The sequence below is a fragment of the Xiphias gladius genome, chromosome 19 (assembly GCF_016859285.1).
Source record: "Xiphias gladius isolate SHS-SW01 ecotype Sanya breed wild chromosome 19, ASM1685928v1, whole genome shotgun sequence".
NCBI classification, from domain to species: domain Eukaryota; kingdom Metazoa; phylum Chordata; class Actinopteri; order Istiophoriformes; family Xiphiidae; genus Xiphias; species Xiphias gladius.
This window is the reverse complement of record NC_053418.1, coordinates 29,535,276-29,555,808: the sequence shown is the minus strand read 5'-3', so window position 1 is coordinate 29,555,808 and position 20,533 is coordinate 29,535,276. Positions and strand designations below refer to the sequence as shown.

The 20,533-nt window shown below is 41.8% G+C and overlaps 1 long non-coding RNA gene across 1 annotated transcript; it reads left to right on the top strand.

The window, feature by feature from the left end:
• The first annotated feature begins 2,464 nt into the window (after window positions 1-2,464).
• On the top strand, window positions 2,465-19,330 carry LOC120805499. Its single transcript, XR_005709555.1, has 2 exons — window positions 2,465-2,539; window positions 19,090-19,330. It is a non-coding gene; the product is annotated as an uncharacterized LOC120805499 (long non-coding RNA).
• The last annotated feature ends 1,203 nt before the right edge of the window (window positions 19,331-20,533 follow it).

Genomic DNA, 20,533 nt, shown 5'->3' with positions numbered 1-20,533 from the left:
CATCAAATGCATCATCCAGTGTCACAGACTTCAACTTCCTGTTGTCAACACGTAATCTGGGATCCACACCTGTCTTCTTCAGAATTAGAACAACTGACGCTGCCCAGGCAGATGATGAGGGTTCAGTGATGTCATCTCATGACATTTTGTCAGTGAGCTTCCTCATTGCCTGGAGTTTTGTAGGGGATACATGTTACGGTTTTTGTCAATTACAAGCATCAAGGAAGCTGAAAGAGGGTCAATGCAAATCAAATGCATTGTGCAGACATCAGCATTGTCTTGAAGTTGTTAGAACACCTGCAATTTCCCATTGTGGTCCAGTCGAACACTCTGTATTCCCTTTCTTAATAATTCAGTGAAGGTTCCATCAGGTGTAGGAAAAAGCCTAGAGGGGGCCTGAGCAGAGAAGAACATGCAGTGTTGGGTAGGTTTCCTGTTCATTTGAGCTTTCAGTCAGGAAATGAGATAATTCGTGTTCATTGGTTTTGAGCCAGTATGCCTTATTGGAAATATCCATTTGCATGCCACTTTGAAAGAGGAAGTCTAGACCCATGGAAATGCCAATGTTTCAGAGTGAAGCAAAGCAGTAGATTGAATCCAGGTTTTACCATGTAGAATATTCTTTACCTCACTCTGGCCCAACATTTTTTTTTGGTTCACCAATCATAAACTATATGGGACCCTTAGTCCAAGGCGTAAAGTTGCATTTCCATGTGTCCTTAACAGCCGTCAACAGATCCTGATTCAGTGGAGTGAAGAAGGAACCAGTGTTCACAATAGCCCTACCCAAGGTTCTAGTGTCAAGGGTACCATCAACTGAAGCAGTGAAAGCTTTGAGGGTTGCTGGAGTGGAGATGATGCAGAGTTATGTTGGATTGGAGATGGAGGATTTTCAGCCTTTTAGGTGTGTTAGGGTGCTGACAGTAGGATATGCCCTAAGTCCGGAAAAGGTACGACTGGTTTGACTATCCTTTCCTTTCTTTCTATTAGCAGCAAACAGGCGTATAGCGAGAGCATGTGCTTCCATGTCACACCAGCAGAACAGGCCAGGTGGTTTAGAGGGGGCAGGTGTATCCACAGGGATCGTTGATTTTGAAGAATTATTCTGCTATGTTTGGTGTTTAGACAGAGAAAGAAGCCTTTTTCATATAAGGGTTTATTATCCATGTCTTTTTCCACCTGTTTTGGCTCATCTCTATAATTCTCAGAGAGAAATGCATCAAATTTTGTTTCAAAATCTGTCTAGGTTGTTGTCTCCCAGCTAACGACATCCCATCAGTCTCTGACTATCATATTCAACACATTCCTGAGAGTAGCAAGCAGATTTCCTCATCTGAGTGGGTTAAGAGCAAGAAAATCATGACATTTTTCCAAATAGAGCAATGGGTCTGGCTTATTATTGCACTGTCCAAATGGGGGGAATTGGAGGTTAATGGATGTTTTGTGAGTGAGATACTGTTAACCACAATGCAAGAAGACTAAAACGCACGACTTTGGATGCATTTCAGGGTTCCACAAAAAAAATCAAAGTCTTTACTTGAAAAAAGGTAAATACACAGGCAGTCAGAACAGGGCATGCAAAAGAATCTAAAAAGGGCTGGCCAAAAGACGAGGGCAAGACTAGGCTATGAATAAACAAAAATCAGGAACACTAACAGTAGGAAAAGGCTGGAACACTCATCACAAAGAATGAAGACAAACTGGCACAGAGGGAAGAGACTAAATACACTAGGATTGGGGAAACAATTGGAACGCAGGTGACACAAATCAGTGGCGAGGTTAGTCTATGCCTGGGCCATGGCTCCACACTCTCACAAATATCCATATCCAGGAGAGAATAATTAGTTTGCCCTGTTACCGTGCTATGCTGTTCTGCCAAATGATCATGGATTTAGTGTTAGCTTGACTGATTGATCAGAGTGATCTTTGTTGTAAATATTGTAAATATCTTATAAATGCAGTCCTTGTAGCTGTAGGGGTTAGAAGCCTTTTTTTTGTTGACAACCTTGTCTCCTGTTTGTGTTAAGGAGGCAGGTACAATGCCTGTATTTTATTTTGTTTTCTTTTGTTGATTAGATAAGTTAGTGGACACTGTTGGAGATTGTTTTGTTTGTTATTTTGGCTGTGCTCACCCTGATGCCTATTTCTACCATTTTTTGATAAATAAATAAATTCTGTTTGGACTGCAATCTGTTGTGGTACTGGTCACCCTTGGAAGAAGGGAAAGGGGGAAGTCAGTTTATGCTGGCCTATGTTTTCTGGAGTGGCACTGTGGAGATTGATTTGGAAAGTTTTGGAAGAAACCCTACATTACAACAACTAAACAAATGTAACAAAGTAGAGTTGATGCTCATTGCTACCTGTTTGATATGCAAGTACGATTAAATGCAAAAAAAGCAGAGCTGAGACAGCTCCTGGTTGAGAGGCTGTTGTTGAGGGGCTTGTTTGTGGGTCTATCCACTGCAGATGGAGCAGGGAAAGCTGATGACACCTGTCCCGACCGGAGCTCTGGCTGACACTCCGCATTAAGGAAATGCAGGTGAGAAATTGGGAGTTAGAGGTGGAGACTATGTACCTTAGGGTGAGAGCTTTAGAGCTGGAACGCCAGCCTAGTGTCGCTCCTCATTTACCTGTCACCCAGCAGACCCTGCACTCTCCCCAAGAAAGCTTCGACGCAAGCAGGCATATTGATCTGGCGCCACCCTTAAGGGAGTGTCTCATGGATTCAAATTTTAATGCATTTGGGCGCATTGCAGCCACTTTGAATTGGCCAAAGGATGTTTGGTCTTAACTGCTTCAATGTAAGTTGGTGGGGAAAGCTCAGGAGGTGTGTGCTACCCTCACAGCTGAACAGAGTTTGCACTACAATGTTGTTAAGGCTACTTAGTAGAAAGACCAAAATTTAGATATTGAGGAAAAAAAAATGCCAACCAAGACTTATGTGGAGTTTGTGAATGAAAAAGGGGCACTTTTTGATTAATGGTGTCAATCCAGTAAGGTCATGGATTTTTAGGCAGCTGCAAGAGCTTGTGCTTTTGGAAGAGTTTAAAAAGTTTGAATGAGCAAAAGGTTGCATCTCTCGTCTAAGCTGCTGTATTTGCATTTGAGTTTGCCTTAACCCACAAGAGTGTTTTTTTTTTCCTCCCATGCATAAAGAGTCCCCAGTACTTGCTGAGAATATAAACACGCGATCGCCCAAAGTCTATTGCTGTAATCCTTCTGCAGCTGGTGAAAACCATGAGTATTTTTATTGTCATGAACCTGGTCACCTCGTTGCAGTCTGCCCTTTGTTAAAGAAAAAGGAAAAGTCTAAGAGTAAAAGCCCATCTGCTGTGAGTCAGTTGCTACCCAGGGTGAAATTTTGATAGGAGATTTGCCGAAACAAAAGGTTTGAAGCATTCTGTGGCTTGTCGTGGTGTTGTGCCTTTTTCAGACCAGTCGTACCGTTGTTCTGACCTATTGGGGTGGGGAACCGTTACTCTCTCCTCCCCCTTAGTGTCTGGCCCTCTGTCGGCCAAAGTCATGGCCATCCTGGATTTTCCTGTGCCAGAAACGCAGTGGCAACTGTAGTTTATTTGATGGTGTTTATGATGTGAAGAGGATGAAGGAGACTCCGCTGACACTGTCTTGATTGCATTTAAAGGTTTATTACAAAGAAGAACAGTGTCAAGTCAAGCATCTGCAGATCTGCTTGTGAGAGGGTGTGAAGCCGTTGAACCACTCTGAAATTCAGCCTTGGTCACCGACTCTTAAATAGGACAGTTGTTTTCCTAAAAACTGTCACTCACATATGGTTTTAGTTACAAAGCATTACCTGCCTTTGGGAACTGCAAGACCCCTTCTGATGACCCTTTGACCTATGGCCTCTGAGCCATATCTCTATTTTCACACATGGTTTATATTCTACATATATGACCATACACCTCATTTCCCCCCTTGAGGCTTGCAGAGCCTCAAAAAGAAAAGAATTACCCCTGCATGTTTACAAATGTACCAAGAAAGACAGTTCTTCCTATACTGCTTGTTGCAGCTTAAGCTCAGCCAAGCAACAAATTTATGGAGTGTGAGAGCAAAAACCTGTCAGGCAGCCATCCTTTTTCACAAGTTTCATCAATCAATTACGACAGGAAATTCTTCTCACGGCCCTTTGGTGCCTTAAGCGACCACATATAGTACTCCAAGCCAATTAAGAAGAATTCGGGAAAAATATATATAGAGAGATATGTCCTAAGCAAATACATATGGAAACCTCAGAAAATAAAATGAAATAATGTTCAAATTCAGGCTGGTCGTCCCATCTGACCCTCCAATGGACCTTTCCCTGCCTAGCACCAATCTCCCTAAGCACAGAGAAAAAGAAAATAAATGAGGTCCCAGTGTGTTTACCTACTGACAAAGAACAACATTCCTAAGGCAATTAAAGCAAAAACATTCCCAAGTAACGCAAATTAACATTTTGGACTCAGCATATAAATGTCCTACTTTAGATATTATCAATATCACAGATTACATTTCACACTGTAAAATGTATACATATACATAAGAGAAGACATGAGAAGGTATCACACTGTAGCTCCTCAGCAGCGTCGACTCTCGTTGTAGTGTTGATGGTCTTTTGAGTCCAGATATTTTAGTCCAACAGTGTCCTTGTTCAGGGCCCTTCCTCCATTTTTCACCCTCCTTGTTCTGAGTGTTTGGGAAAATCAGGGTTCCCTGAACAGTCAGCCACCCTCACAGTCCTTTTTCCCCAATAACATTCTGGGAGAAAGGAAAGAAAACACCAACCAGTATCTTGCAAAAAGAAAAAACATCAGATGCAGATTATCACATTATCCCAAGTTAATATTCACATTTCCATTTCCCCCCTTCGATTATACTTCTCCATAGTAAGACACTACAAAATAACTAAATAATACCAAAAATTTGCATTCTACTACCAGTTCCTCATCTTCGTCGTCTGGGTCAGTCTTACGTAGTAGTGGCATCTGTACCTGATCTCCAGGCATCATAACTCCAACCCATCTTAATATCATCGCTTTCGCAAAGGTCAGTAGCAGCGTACAAAAGCAAAACATCACACACAGTGATATAAGAACTGCTATCAGTGGACAACACTAATGTAAACAACACCTAAGACTCCAAATCTGTCTCGTAACCAAACATTAGCAGACCATCCAGCTCCTTTGGATGCGTCAAACGCATCCCTAATGTTCTTCAATGCATCTACAACACTAGTGATATTATCAGAGTTGTCAGGAATCAAAGTATAACAGGCATCACCAGTTAAATTCAAAGCCACACATAGGCCACCCTGTTTGGCCAAAATATAATCAAGAGCCATATCATGTTTCAGCAATGTCAGTCTGTGACTCCTTTGGGTGTTTGACAAGTATTCAAACCCCTTTATAGTTTCATTTGCAAAACCTTGCAAGGTGTAGATGATATAATATGATCGGCCAAAAATGTTACACCATACCATGGAAATAGTCCTATACCCCATTTCTCTCCAAGACTAATCCTCCAATGATAGGACTCCAGATTATGAAATTGTGCCATTTCCCTTTTCTTCCTACTACCAGGAACAGCAGTAGATTTCACCTCATCAGGTGCTTGTCCCTTCTGGACCGCCAAAACTTCATATGGAAGCTTCAATCTTGCCATGTAACAGTATCCGGTCCATCCATATGGCAGAAATAAGTATGCTTTATCACCACAAATCCACCAAATGTCTCTAAAATTTCCTATAGTTACATTTGCAGGCAAAGTTTGGTTCTTCACCTTTACCTCAGTTTTACTGATGGGTTATATACAGTGAACTTTTATACACACTGTGCGGTGTATGAAAGGTCACTGTATATAACCCATCAACAGTCTTGTGTTCATGCCCATTAAATTGCATCATACATTTATCACAGTCTGCTATTCCAATAAACATACCAGGGCCATTATGCGGTCTCATTTGAACAAAAACAGTCTTCAGCCTTTACAGGTGTCACGTCCTGTCCATCAGGAACTGCTGTTGTCACATCCTTGTGTTTGTCGAGTAAATCTAAATATGGCAGGTTTTTCAACCAAGAGCAATCAAATCTGGGTCTAAACAGATGTACTGATAAAGCCATAACCTTATCTTCTCTTGACTTCTGCTGATACAACAGCCATGATAGTGCATAAGATTGACACTTAGGAAGCAGCGGTTCTGGTACTGTTTCCATAATTGCAGGCCATGTGCCTGGTGGTGGAATTCTCACCACACATGGGCAATTCATGTCCTTAATCGATCTTACAGAATGAGTCAATTGTTGGAACCACAAATTTCTACCTGCCCATGGGTCTGAAACTTGTAGCACCGAGGAGTCAAAGCCATATGCCTTCCACGTAGTTTCTCTCTTTTGTAATGCTCGATAGGATTCAATCATGTCGTCTGGTGTCCGGTCAAGGTCATCGAGGTCATTGGTCATATCTGACAGAGTCCTCTGAATTGTTACAGATGAGTTTACATTAGTGTTGTCCACTAATCCCGAATTTCCGATCTCTTACTACTACTGTTCAAGCTAACCTCTATTTGCAACATTGGCTTTTGAGTCCCATTAACAAATTCTTCAGGTGGCAAAGGTGCCATAACAGGCGTCTGTGCCCTGTTTACGAGTTCGGTCAATGTTTTATTTGTGGCAACCCCTGTCACAACCTTACTTGTAGAATTTCCCAAAGTAACGGACCTTTGAGTCTTCAACACCATTGTTGTACTATTTATCCCCTTCTGAGTCGTAACTAAAGTATCGACCGGAGTTGTCATCTTGACACTCTTAGTCACTTCTGGAGCTAAAGTAGTATACATCACCTGGTTGCTATATATCCCCTTTGTAGTTGCTGTAGTAAGTTGCTCCTGAACTTTTCTAACAACTTGAACAGGAATAAAACTTATTATCACAAGTGTCACTTTGCAAATTACATATCCCTCTATCCAATAGTTTCAAAATGATACAAATTTTAAGTGTGGTTCATAATAGGTGCATGTATATTCCCCTTGATCTTCCCAAGTAACATTTCTCAAAACAAGCGAGCAATCACCCTCTTTTTTCATCCACTTCATGTCATTGTACAATACATACTTCCTTCGATCAGGAGGCACAATGTCAGCATCAGGTCCTATTAACACTACGTCTTCACCGCGATTATTTTTCCACTTAGGAGGATTATTTCCACCAACGTTCCATTTACCACACTGACATGGAAGATGAGCCGCACTGCCTAAATTCACCCCAATCACAGAGTTCGAAGCAGTTGGTGTCGGTGAAGTCGTCCGAACTGCAACTGTTGTTATGTGCGATACATTTGTAAGCTGCAGAACTGGAAGAATAGGTTTCTGTTCCGTTTTCCCAGTTTCCGGCCGGAGAGTTGACATTATAGTTGTTAATTCTCCTACTTCTTTTACAACTTGAAGTTGTGTGATCTTACTTGCATTTATTACGACTAAAGTCACTATCTTAGTTCTAAACCCTGTCTTTGACCCCTCACTCTGAACTTGTGGTTCATAATAAGAACACCTATAGTCACCTTGATCCTCTTGCTGAAGCCCTCGTACATAAAGGCTACAGTCACCTTCAATCTTTATTCTCCTCTGATCATTAATTAACACATACTTCCCTAGTGGTGATGCTCCCAACAGATCAAGAACCTTGCCATGATTATCTTGCCACTGAACTCTGAATTTCCCTTCGCCAGTATTCTCTCTCGTACAATTACATGGGAGCTGAACTGACTTTCCCCTAAGGTGCTTCAACTCTAGTTCTCGTAACGTTTTGGTATAACCCTTTTCCGAACTGGCCTTGGACTCCTCCGTCTGACTGAATCTCTGGATTCCCCTGAAACAGGCTCACAGCCCTCTGGTGTCTTTGATGCATCATGCCCCACAGAAATGGGCTCTGCTGTTTCTGGGACATATTGGAAATCAATATCAAATATCAAATTTTCTTTCCTGTTCAATAACTGCAAAGTCATCCCTGGCATCATCAGGAGTTTGCTCAAGGTCATCACCATTGTCCCCAACATGCATGTTGTTCCACATTTTCTTCCGGCTTTCTTAAGCCTCATATTTCTGCTATGTGAGGACGACACCTCTTCACTTGGCGCTTTGACACAATGCGATAAATGATACCACGTCGGAGATCCTTTAACCTGGACCGCAGTTCCGGTACTGCAAACAACTTCAAATGGTCCTTCACGCCATTCGTTAAACCACTTCCTTCTAAACACCTTCACGAACACCTTGTCCCCAGGTTGCACTGTGTTCCTCTTTTGCTCATCAAGCCTCTCTTGCACTTCTTCCTTTCTTTGCCTGTCAGAGACATACGCGGATATTCTTTTATGCAGAGTAGCCATATATGTTACATATGCTCGCATTTCATCTTCCAAAAGGGCCAGACTCGGACCCTTGCCGCTTGTTCGCAAAGAAGGCGTCGGCATCCGCCTGCCCATGACCAACTCATGGGGTGTCATACGCAAATCACGCAGCTCACTCGAGCGACACACCATTAACGCCAGCGGAAGTGCCGCTACCCAATTTAGACCCGTGTGCTGGCAAAATTTAACAATTCGGTTTTTCAAAACGCCATTCTTTTTTTCGCAAATTCCTTGGCTTTGCGGGTGATAAACTGCTCCTAGATGCTGTTTAATTCCCAGTTTTTGTAAAATTAATCTCACTGTTTTATCCACAAACTCTTTCCCATTGTCTGAAGATATCCGATCTGGAAGTCCCCATCTACTTATGACCTCTCTGCACAAAAACTTGACAAAAGACTGAGCATCCTTCGCTTGGTTGGACAAGCCTCAGGCCACCGTGAGAATCTGTCCACAACGACTAGCATATATGTCTTACCTCCCACTGGTTTTATCATGTCAACAAAGTCCACAACTAATTCACACATGGGACCTCTCGGAGTTGGAATGTGACCAGGAGGAACCGTCAAACCCCTTTGAATATTGTTCTTCAGGCAGATGACACACTTGCCTATGACATAATCAATCTGCTCAAGTAGGTATGGAGCCCAAAACCCATACTCTTTTGTAACTTTTCTCCTAACTTCCCCCCTTGCAACATGAGCTAATCCATGTGATTCCTGAATCAACAGACCTAGCAGATCTGGAGATGCAACCATCAGCCCCTCATGATTTCGCCACAGTCCAGTGGAATCTTGGATAGCACCTCGGTCCAGCCACAACTGTTTATCCATTGCAGAAGCTGCTTCTTGCATTAAGATCACATCTCTGAGTGTGATTCTATCTTCCAAGTCCATTTCATGAGTAACCAGAAGAACTTTTCCCAATTTGTCCGCTCCTGTGACTGCCTTTGCAGCTTCATCAGCTGCTTTATTACCCTGTGTGACTCTTGAAAAATCCGCTCTATGTGCTGTGCACTAAGCTATCGCAATTTCTCTAGGCTTCATCATAGCATGCAAAAGTTTCATTATCTGAGCATGATGTTGTATTGGGGAACCGTCTGTCTTTTTAAAGCCTTGGTTCTTCCATTCCGATCCGAACAAATGACACACATTATGTGCATATGCAGAATCTGTATATATCGTCACCCGTTTACCTTCTGCCAACAGACATGCTTCAGTCAGCCCCACAAGTTCAGCAAGTCTTCTCGAACCCGTTAAACTTTGGGAGAAGTTTATTGTAGCAAACATGCCTCATGCAAAGCTTCCGGAGTATCCATTTCATTGTACACTCAAGTATTAGAAGGATGCTGCCAAATCAAATCCAGAGGAGTGGCTGAATCGTCAACCATCTGCCATCATTTCTCCTATGTGTTTCTGTTTATATTCTTCAGAAATCATCGAAGTCACATGTGGCACACTCTTTTCAATGTCATGCTCTTTATCCAAATATTCATTGCTGTCTATCTTCATAGCTGCTCCTTGTGGTCCCAAAATTATGCAGCACGAACTGAGCTGGACTTGCTTTGGTTGACGATTCAGCCACTCCTCTGGATTTGATTTGGCAGCATCCTTGTAATACTTGAGTGTACAATGAAATGGATACTCCGGAAGCTTTGCATGAGGCATGTTTGCTACAATAAACTTCTCCCAAAGTTTAACGGGTTCGAGAAGACTCTGGCTAAGATATCCAATCCAGAACACCGACGAAGCTTCAGTCTCCGTTATCATCGATAATTGGCGACAAACATCTGTTGACACTTCCACCAGACAACCGTCCGGTGTACGCCTTATTGTACAGTTCAATCTGCACAAAGCATCTCTTCCCAAAAGTGCGATGGGTGTTTGTTCTGACACCAATACTGGTATTATAGTCTTTTGGTCTTTATAACAGAGCTCAATAGGCTCCGTGAGAGGAATTAGCTGTTTCACTCCCTCAAACCTGATTGTCCGTATCAATTGATCAGACATGGGGAGATGTATAGCGTCTTCAGGTCGAACACAGGTAAAAGCAGATCCGCAATCCGCCATCACTTCCAAAGGTCGGTCATTTACTTTCACCACTATTATTAAAACCTCCTAGCCTGTTACATTCACGAGCGAAATGTCCAAACTGTCCACAATTATAACATACTTCTGAAGGCTGTTAAAAATTAAAGTTTCCTCCTCTTCCTCTTCCTAAGTTTCCTCGACCTCCTCCTCTGCATATCTGTGGTTGACCAAATACAGGTTGTGGGCAGGAAGCAATGGGAGCAACAGATGACGGCTGGACCGGTCGAAACTGGATCTGGTCCGGCGGCAGTTGTGGTGATGGTTGATTTTGATCGAGGTTCACTCTGAATAACCAAAGCTTGCTTCTTTTCTTTCTTCTTATTATCCACCAACTGTATTTGATTAAGTTTTCTGAGAGTCTCCTGGTCCTGTTCTTTCTGGTCATGCTCCTTCTTCCGATATAGCTCCACTTGATGTGCTATATGGTCCGTATAGACACCCTTTGCCATGCTTCCAAGACCAACCACCTCTGCCAGCTTGCTCCTCACTGGTAGGGGCAACCCCTTCTGTATTTTCACTCGCAAAATTGATTGCTCCATCTGATTCAAATCCGGGTAATTTCTTGTAACATTTCTCCACACTTGATGGGCCCTTGACACATAAGCCCTTGGGTTCTCTTCCTGTCCGAGTGGTTCAATAAGGATATTATCAGGATGTACATTTGTTGGAAATGTATCTCTCAGTGCTCTCCAAACACGACCTCTATTTACAGCAAACAACTCTGGATCGTTCACAGAAGTTCCCACATATCGATTTAGTCCCGCTTTCTGCAAAATCTCTTCCATAGCTGGGACTCCAAGGAGGTTAGCCAAAAGTCTCTTAATATCTCCTATGGCTGACTGTGTTTCCACCATTATCACTTCCAACTTTGAAATCCAAGGATGCGCTCCATCTTGAAGAGTAGGTAACTTCTCAAGTATGTCTGACATATCTGTATTCTGCCAGGGCTTATACTCCAGATTCTGTCCTCGAATAACCACTGGACACATCTTATCTGGTGACTTTCCCCTTCTTGGGCGTAATGAGTATTTCATAGTGTCTTACTTTTTAGAGTCTTTCTTCCGTAAGTCTGTCTTAGCTATCTGCAATTCCTGTAATTGATTCTCCAGTGCTTCCCGACTTTCTAGACTGGTAGAATTATTTATGTCAATAAGACATTAATCAATACATTCCTCAACCTCTCTTAAAGTCTGCCATCTGTCTTCTCCATATCTGGTACTGGATGCCCTTGGGAGAAACCCTCTTAAAAACGATGAACCCTTGCTCTCCGAGTCTCCATCGCTGTTTCCGTTCTCACTTTCATTGGAGCTGTCATCTCCTTGATCCTTTTTCCTCCATGTTCTGACTCCTTTTCTCTCCGCTTTAGCCAACATCCGTCTGACTGCTGGGTCATATCCACCCATATTTTCATCCGAATCACTCTGATCATCCTATCCACTTTCCATCTTCTTGATCCTTAGTCCCCCCTTATTTTCTAAACGTGCCGTTTTCTTTTTACTTTTGGTGTTTGGATACATCTTTATGGTTGTTTCCACTCTTCCTGTTTCTATTATTCGCTCATTGTCATATGTAATGTGATAGTTACCCTCCTGACTAATCACTGGAAGTTGGGGATAAATCTCCTCAAACTTCACCTCTTTCTCATAAGGTGGGGGTTTCTTTATTGGGGCCGTATGTGAGAATGGTGAATTAGTTTCTGCCATTAACTTTTCTATTTCTTTTACATTTTTCTCTATTTCTTCTGCGCCTTTCTCCCTCTTATCTTTTGCAGCTTCCAATAATTTCTGTCCCTCATTTTCAAACAACTGCCAAGCTCTGTTTGTCTTTTTTCTTTGCGTTTCTGTCCCTTTTTACCTTTCTTCTGATCCGCCTTATCTGTAGATATAAGCACCTGCATTGTTTTAATTACATCTGGGTTGAGTGTACCTTCCACTGGCCAACGTTGGTCAATTTCAGGCCAACGTTTATGCCACTTTTCTGACATTTTTTCTACACCTTTAATTAGGGGATTACTCTTCTACACAGCATCAACCGGAGTGATTGTTTTCAAAGTATTAGCGTCCTTCTTCGGCATTATAATAATTACCTTATACTCCCTTATTATAAATCAAATCAACCTTTTTTTTTTTTTTCAAAAGTTTATTTAGGTTATTCCTCTCGTCAATTTCCCATTTAAAGTAATTATAAACCACTGTATTGCCACAATCAGTAACAAAAAGTGAAATAAATTTTCCAACTTCAGAGCATCAAGAGTCTTATTTTAATTTATTTCATTCTAATAATATCTTAAATCTCCAAGTTATTCTACTTTAGATGGACTCACATGTCCTTAAAGACTATCCATTTACTCTAAGCCCCTGTTCATCAGTTTTTCCTTTTTTTTTTTTCTTTTCTTCTCAGGTTCTGACCAAGAGGGAAGGGAGGGTGCAGCACTCTCTCACTCTCTCTCTCACACACAGAGAGGCAAAAAGTAAAAACAGAGAAAAACTACACGCTCACCAATCACTCAAATTGGTCCCTCATCAAAACCAAATGCGTGTTTTAATATTGGTAATTTTATCAGAAGGTTATCTTTCCCTTCCTATCTTATTTCTTGCTCATTCCTGTGCACACAAAACATCCTCGCTGTTCTCCCTACTTTTTCTACAATAAAAATGTTCTTCTCGGGGCTCATATTTTGGCAGATTCAATACGTCTTAATGGAAGCTCATAGATATTATCAAATGTCCCTCAAGGGCTCATGTATGTATTTTAACAATTTTAGTCCCCTTAAAGACTCGTAGATCATTACTTTCAAACGTCCTTTCAAAAAGGCTCATGATTTTTATCAAAACGTCCCCCTGAAAGAGGCTCATATATATTTAACATTAAAAGCAAACATTTCTGTCCTTATGAATCAATAGATCACTTATTTTCAACCACAACCTATGTGTGGCTGTCACACATGAACCTTCCACATCCAGTCACACCCAGCTGAAGCACCGCTGACACACCACGGAGCAGACACACACACAGACAGACCAACCATTGAACAAACAAAGACACAGAGCAGAATACCCCAAACAGAAGGTCACAACAAACTCAAACATCATCCCAAATTTCTCAATGTTAACTCATTTATACTTTTCCCTACTAAATGCGCATTTTTGCCGCTCACTTTTCTCTTTTTTCCTAAATTTATACTACCTTAATGAGATGCAGACATTTCAATGAGAGGCTGCTTCAGACATCGTTCGTCAACGAATGTTCGAGTGGGAGCTTACAATTGAATTTTCTCCATCTGCACCTCCAGTTCTTAGAACTGACCTGAAACATCTCCTAGTAACATCCCAGGTTTTATGGCCCGTCTAACACCGCCTTCCTAAGGGCTTCATCCAAATCTGCAGCTTAACCTCTTTATTCCTCTTTTTTCATTTACATTTCCTTTTTTCCTTTACATTTCCTTTTTTCCTATGTTTCTGTTACTTTATTTAATTTCTTCTAATTCCTCCAGGCCTGGAGTTACATTTCTAATTTCCAGTCAAATTCCACTATTATTTAAAAGCCAACTTTCACGCAGCAGCTAAGACGCATGTCCTACCGTAAAGGAAGATGGGCCCTGTCTTCATTAATCTAGCATGGCGTTTATTTAGCACACTTTACCGCTACTAATTAGGCTATTCTACCGTTTCCTACTTTAACTTCTTATTTTCTTTACATCTTTCCTTCTTTAACTTCTTATTTTCTTTACGTCTTTCCTTCTTAACTTCTTATTTTCTTTACGTCTTTACTACACTACTCCCCCCGTTGCGTCGCCCTAGCAACGCAACAAACCAAATTTAGAACGGAGCACCGAACCAAAAATCAACACATCATGACACACACACACAAACGATTCTTTGCGGTGTGTCCAACCAGCAAATACAACAGCCTCAACGAACAAACCAGCGCCCCAAAAATGTGAGGAATGCCCCCCTTGAACTGCCGGAATGGAGCGGGAGTCGGCGCACTGATGCTGGTGAAGATGCCACAGGGCACAACACGACCAAGTTCGTGAAGCCAAAATTCTTGTAGTTTATTTGATGGTGTTGAGGATGTGAAGAGGATGAAGGAGACTCCGCTGACACTGTCTTGATTGCATATAAAGGTTTATTACAAAGAAGAACAGCGTCAAGTCAAGCATCTGCAGATCTGCTTGTGAGAGGGTGAACCACTCTGAAATTCAGCCTTGGTCACCGACTCTTAAATAGGACAGTTATTTTCCTAAAAACTGTCACTCACATATGGTTTTAGTTACAAAGCATTACCTGCCTTTGGGAACTGCAAGACCCCTTCTGATGACCCTTTGACCTATGGCCTCTGAGCCATATCTCTATTTTCACACATGGTTTATTTTCTACATATATGACCATACACCTCACAACTCTGCTGGTTTCTGGGAATGTGTGATTATTATCGTGGGTTCTCTAAAAATTTTGCAAATGTAGTTGCACCACTAACCAGTTTGACAAACCCTTCCAGTCCATTTGTCTGGACAACTGTGTCCAGAATCATTTGATTCTGCCAAGGCTCATCTTTGCAGTACTCCTGTGCTGGCTGCAACTGATTTTGCACATACTTTTAAGTTAGAAGTAGATGATGATTTGGCTGGAGAAAAAGTGTTTCCCGCTGTTCCCAAGGTAACTGAAAATCCTGCTGCTGATGTGTTTTATGGCCCCTCCTCAACACACTCAACATGCGCTTCCCTTTTTTCCAGCTTGCGTCATGACGTGTGGCCAGGCTCATAAGTTTGCTGATTTAGCGGACCTGTCTAATTCTTTTTTTGCATCTGATGACTTGCCCAGCCTCTCCTCTGAACTAAAAAGTCTGCCTATTTCTGTTTATGTTACCAGATGAGACAGATTTTTGTTTGGTAGTAGATAAAGATGAGCTCATCAAAGCCCAGCAATCTGTACATTATCTGACTGTCTGTCTGCTGCTCAGGAACAGAAAAATCCTACACACCCTGTGACCTACCTGGTCCTCATTGTCTGGGATGGAGTGCGATGTGGTTATTCAGGTAGTTGTGCCCAAAGAGTTCCATCTCCAAGTGTTGAGTTTAGCCCACAATCACAGTCTGTCTGGTCATTTGGGAATCAGGAAAATATAGGGTGCTCCAAAATTTTTTCTGGCTACAAAAAATCAGATGTTTCCAAATTTTGTTGATCTTGTCATGTTTGCCAAATAACTGGAAAACCAAACCAGGTCATTCCTCTGGCTCCTTTACATCCAACCCTCTGTGATCATATCATAGTCCACTTTGTGTGAAAATCCTGTTTTGATGACAACTTTTGTTCCTGTTTATGTTAGAGAGGAAGGTAAGATGCCTGTATTTTATTTTGTTATCTTTTGTTGATTAGGTAAGTTAGTGGACACTGTTGGAGATTGCTTTGTTTGTTATTTTGGCCTTGCTCACCCTGATGAGCAAGGCTTTCTACCATTTTTTGATAAATAAATCCATTCTGTTTGGACTGCAATCTGCTGTTATACTGGTCATACTTGGGGGTAGGGAAAGAGGGGAGTCACTTTATGCTATGCTGAGGTTTACCCTATACCTGTGTATTTGTAGGGGCAATTGTTTGAGTAGCACACAATGTTTCCGCTGTAGGTTTGACCAGTCGCTGAGGTACCACTTCGGTCAGCACCTAACAATATTTGTGGCAGGTTTGAGAGTCAATATTTTTAAGTTAGTCAACCACAAAGAGGATTCAGATAGAGCATAATAAAACACCACACTTATATCTTCAACCCCCACCAGAACACATACCAAAAAGCAAAACATAAAGTATAGGCCAACAAGCAAAGACACACCACAACAGATATCTCCATACAATTAAATGTATTAATGGTTTTAATGCAGGCCAAAAAAAAGATGAACTGGGAAAAAGATTCCTTCCAGGAAAACCCCAGAATTCGAAATCCAGTAGGAACGATGACTATTTTTCTAGTGAGCTGATTTATTAGTATGCAAGCTGATCCTAATATGGAAAAACATATCACATCACAAAAAATAAAAACCAACGGTGACATTTTACAAATTAGCAGACCATGTCCACAACCATGTTTTGAGTCTGGCTTTAACACAAGTGTTTTAGCAGGATCTGCACTGTACTTGACTGGACTTAAAGCCTAATGAAAGATATTCAGTGGCATATTAATTAAGCTGAATTTCTTACTTCTCCAACAGGACAGTTCACTGTAGCTGCAGCTTCTCCACTATTATTCCATCACTGCATTTCAGGAGGGAAGGAGGCAGGAGACAACACTTTGAACATACTCTAGGATCTTTTTAGACTACATTAATTGAGGATTGTAATGCAGTATGATGTACATCAATCAATGCCTGATTTAGATTCAAATATACATCCTAGGATTTGCTGGGACACATCCTCAGGGATGTTTCATGATGTCATAGGGTGTTGTGGGTCTTTCAGCATCATACACCCTTGCTCAGGCAACCCAGCCAGGATTGATCAGATCCCGGCTTGTGTCCCAGCAGCATTGGCCCACGGATCACTCCTCCTGATCCAAAGCCATCTGCTTGTTGTTGGCCATCGGTTTGGACATTGCCTCTGCAACTGTCTCCAGTGCCTGGTTGTGTAACCTGCAGTAGCAGGCTTTTGGGCAGCTGCTGAGGATGTGCTCTAGGGAACCTTTTCGGGGGCACAGAGGACATGGTGGAGAATCACTCTTGCCCTAGATGTGGAGATTTGCTGAGCTAGGTACGACATTGTACACAGCTTGGACCATGAACTTGATTTGCTGGGGTTCTGCCAGCCAAATGTCAGTCCAAGATATCATCTTCTGCAGCACACCCTCCCACTTTGTACATGCTCCCTTCTGCTGCATGCCCACCATCCTGCGGGTCCGCTCCTCCTCGACACCTGCCTGCACATCCTTCCGGACTAGATGGCGTGTGTCCTTGCAATGGGCTTTATCATAGCGAGATTGTGGGATGGCTCCAGCCCTGCCAGTCCAGTTGCCAACGTGCCCACCAAAGCCCTGTGTCTCAGCCGAAAGTCTCTGCGAAGGCCCGGAAGGCCTGAGGATTCCACTTATGGTGCAGACAGGCTCTCCTCTTATGGTGCAGCAGGCATTATGGTTCCTGTCTGCACCAAAATGCCTGCTGATGCCACTCTAGAGTCCCTGGAGTCCTGATAGTGCAGAGAAACCTTGAACTCCTTGTCAAGGCTACTAATAGGAAGTTTGTTGCTCCTCCTATAAAATGCTGCACTGCTTAGGCTGCGCGGCAGACCCAGCCATCTGCGGAGGTAGCTACTGATCTTGTCTCCACTCTCATCGGGGTTACTTCATATACCAGCACATCCACATCGTATACCAGGCAGAGGTCTCGAAGTAAGATGCAATGTTGGTAAATCCAAGAATTGACCAGGTAGGCCAGACTTCTCTGATGTGGTGAGCCAATTCTCAAGCTCCTATATGGTTGCTTAGATTGCCACTGTATCCCTGAGGCTACAGTCAATGAACTTGACTGGTTTCTCAGTGATGAATGGGATTGCAATCCAGAAAGAAGCAAAACTTGTCCACCACTGTTCCCCTCTTCAACACTATGGCCTCGGATTTGGCAGGTTTGAAACTTATTACCACGGATGATGTGGTGACAGTGAAGTCTTCCATGAAGGCTCTGATGGGGAGCTGCCGAATGCAAGACTTGGACAGATGGCCTCTGCATTCAGTTTCAGCTGCCTTGACCACCATATTCATGGCAAGGGTGAAGAGGAAAACTGAGATTGTTCACTGTTATTTTCTTTCTTGTTTTTCCATATTTTTTTCTTTCCAAAATATATGGAAAGAAAATATCCCACCAGTGTTAATTATATTATATTATAGACATCACCTCTTTCAGACAAACTTTATCAAGAATTTATTTATTTTCTTCAAAATACATACACAGGCAATCTGTACTTTTCTTTTGTTTTGGCAGCAGAAACAGCGTTACTTTTAACTGTTATGGTCTGTATTGCTTATATTTGCTCATAATAGTCCATTTCTTAACATAAGAACATACAGTATGAATAAACAGTCAATGTGCTTCCAATACTTAGATTGTGGAGTACTTGTTGAAAAAGCTTATCAAAGAGCTGCAGTAAGGTATCTCTCACTTATCCATAGTGTATATTTTTCAGATGTGGTCATTGTATTGTTTCTTTGATTGCTGTTGTATTTCATTCCATTATCTTATACATGAATATTAGTTTATGCCATTACAATAGCCATTTCCCTGTGTGGATCAAGAGTTTTGCCTTATCTCATATTAAATGTTCTGTAAATGTTGCATGTCACTGCTTTGTAATTATGGACTTCACCTCCTTTATGTGAACAAATCACAGCTGGTTTATTTAACCCAGGATTAACTTAGCTGATCTGCTGATAACCACCACTGTGACACCAGTTATCCAGGGCTAACTTTGGATATATATACTCCTCATCTATTCACTTCCACTTTCCCACACTGTCCAATCCCTCCATTCACAATCCCATTTCTGCCTGCGTTCTTTGAGCCAATCAATCACTGGATGCCTTTCTTTAAACATAATTGCAATTCTGCCCGTCTGTCTTTCAGAACTATTGAACAACACACTCCATCACCACCAAAGCTTCAATGATGTCCAGGGACACTCATCCAAAGGTTTCCATCAACAACTCATTTGCTCCACCACCACCAGAGTCTAGACTCCGGGGATCTATCCTATCTCCTATCTTCATATGGGCCTACGCTTGATGAAGATGCTTCATATCGATTGAGTCTAATCACCAAAACTCTCTCTGTTGTTCATCTCAATAAATTTTGATATTCACTTCCATTTTCTCTTTCTTTATTGAAATACAGGCCCAGAATGACACCTGTGATGTTGAAGATGGAACTTTTCAGGTTTCTGTGTCCATTTGGTTTTCTGTTGCATATGTTTTGTTCAAGTGGACAGCGGCACTCTGCTTCCTCAGCCCAACACAACAGTGTTGGAAACAGGAAAATTGAAGGACAGAGTGATTTAAAAAAAAAAAAAAAAAAGTAAAATAGTATACAAAATAACAATATGTTTATATAGATAATAAACGAATAAATTAGAACTAAAAGGGTATGTTAAAATATGTGGCAGACCCTTTGTAAAACTGATTGTTCACACCCAAGAATAACTAAAGTCCAGGATTATTGCACTGAACTCTGACACTATTCAGTACTGTAAATAAATTTTAATGTTTTTCTGGTAGAAAAGATGGTAACCTACTCTTGACCATTCTGATATACACTCACGGAGCACTTTATTAGTCACACCATACTAATACTGCGTAGGGCATCCTTTTGATCTAAAAACTGCCTCAATTCTTTGTGGCATGGATTCCACAAGATGTTGGAAACATTCCTTTGAGATTCTGGTCAATGTTGACATGATTCAATCACATCATTTCTGCAGATTTGTCAGCTGCACATTCATGCTGCCAATTCTACCATATCCCAAAGGTGTTCTATTGGATGCAGATCTGGTGACTTGGGAGGCCACTGAAGTACACCAAACTCATTGTCATATTCATGGCACCAGTTTGACACAACTTTTGCATTGTGACTTCGTGCATTATCATGCTGGGAGTATCCATTAGAAGATGGTAATATTCTGGCCATAAAGTGTTGCACATGGTCAGCAACAATACTCAGATAGGCTGTGGCATTCAAACCATGATTGATTGGTATTAAGGGGCCCAAAGTGTGCCAATAAATCATTCCCCACACTATTACACCACCACCACCAGCCTGGACTGCTGACAAGGAAAGTTTGTTTCCATGGATAACTGCTGTTGATGCCAAATTTTGACCCTACCACCTGCATCCAGATTCATCAGCCCAGGCTACATTTATCCAGTCTTCAACTGACCAGTTTTGGTGAGCCTGTTCCCACTGCAGCTTCAGATTTCTGTTCTTGGCTGACAGGAGTGGAACCCGACGTTGTCTTCTGCTGTTGTAGCACGTCTGCTTCAAGGTTTGATGATCATTCTGAGATGTTTTTCTGCTC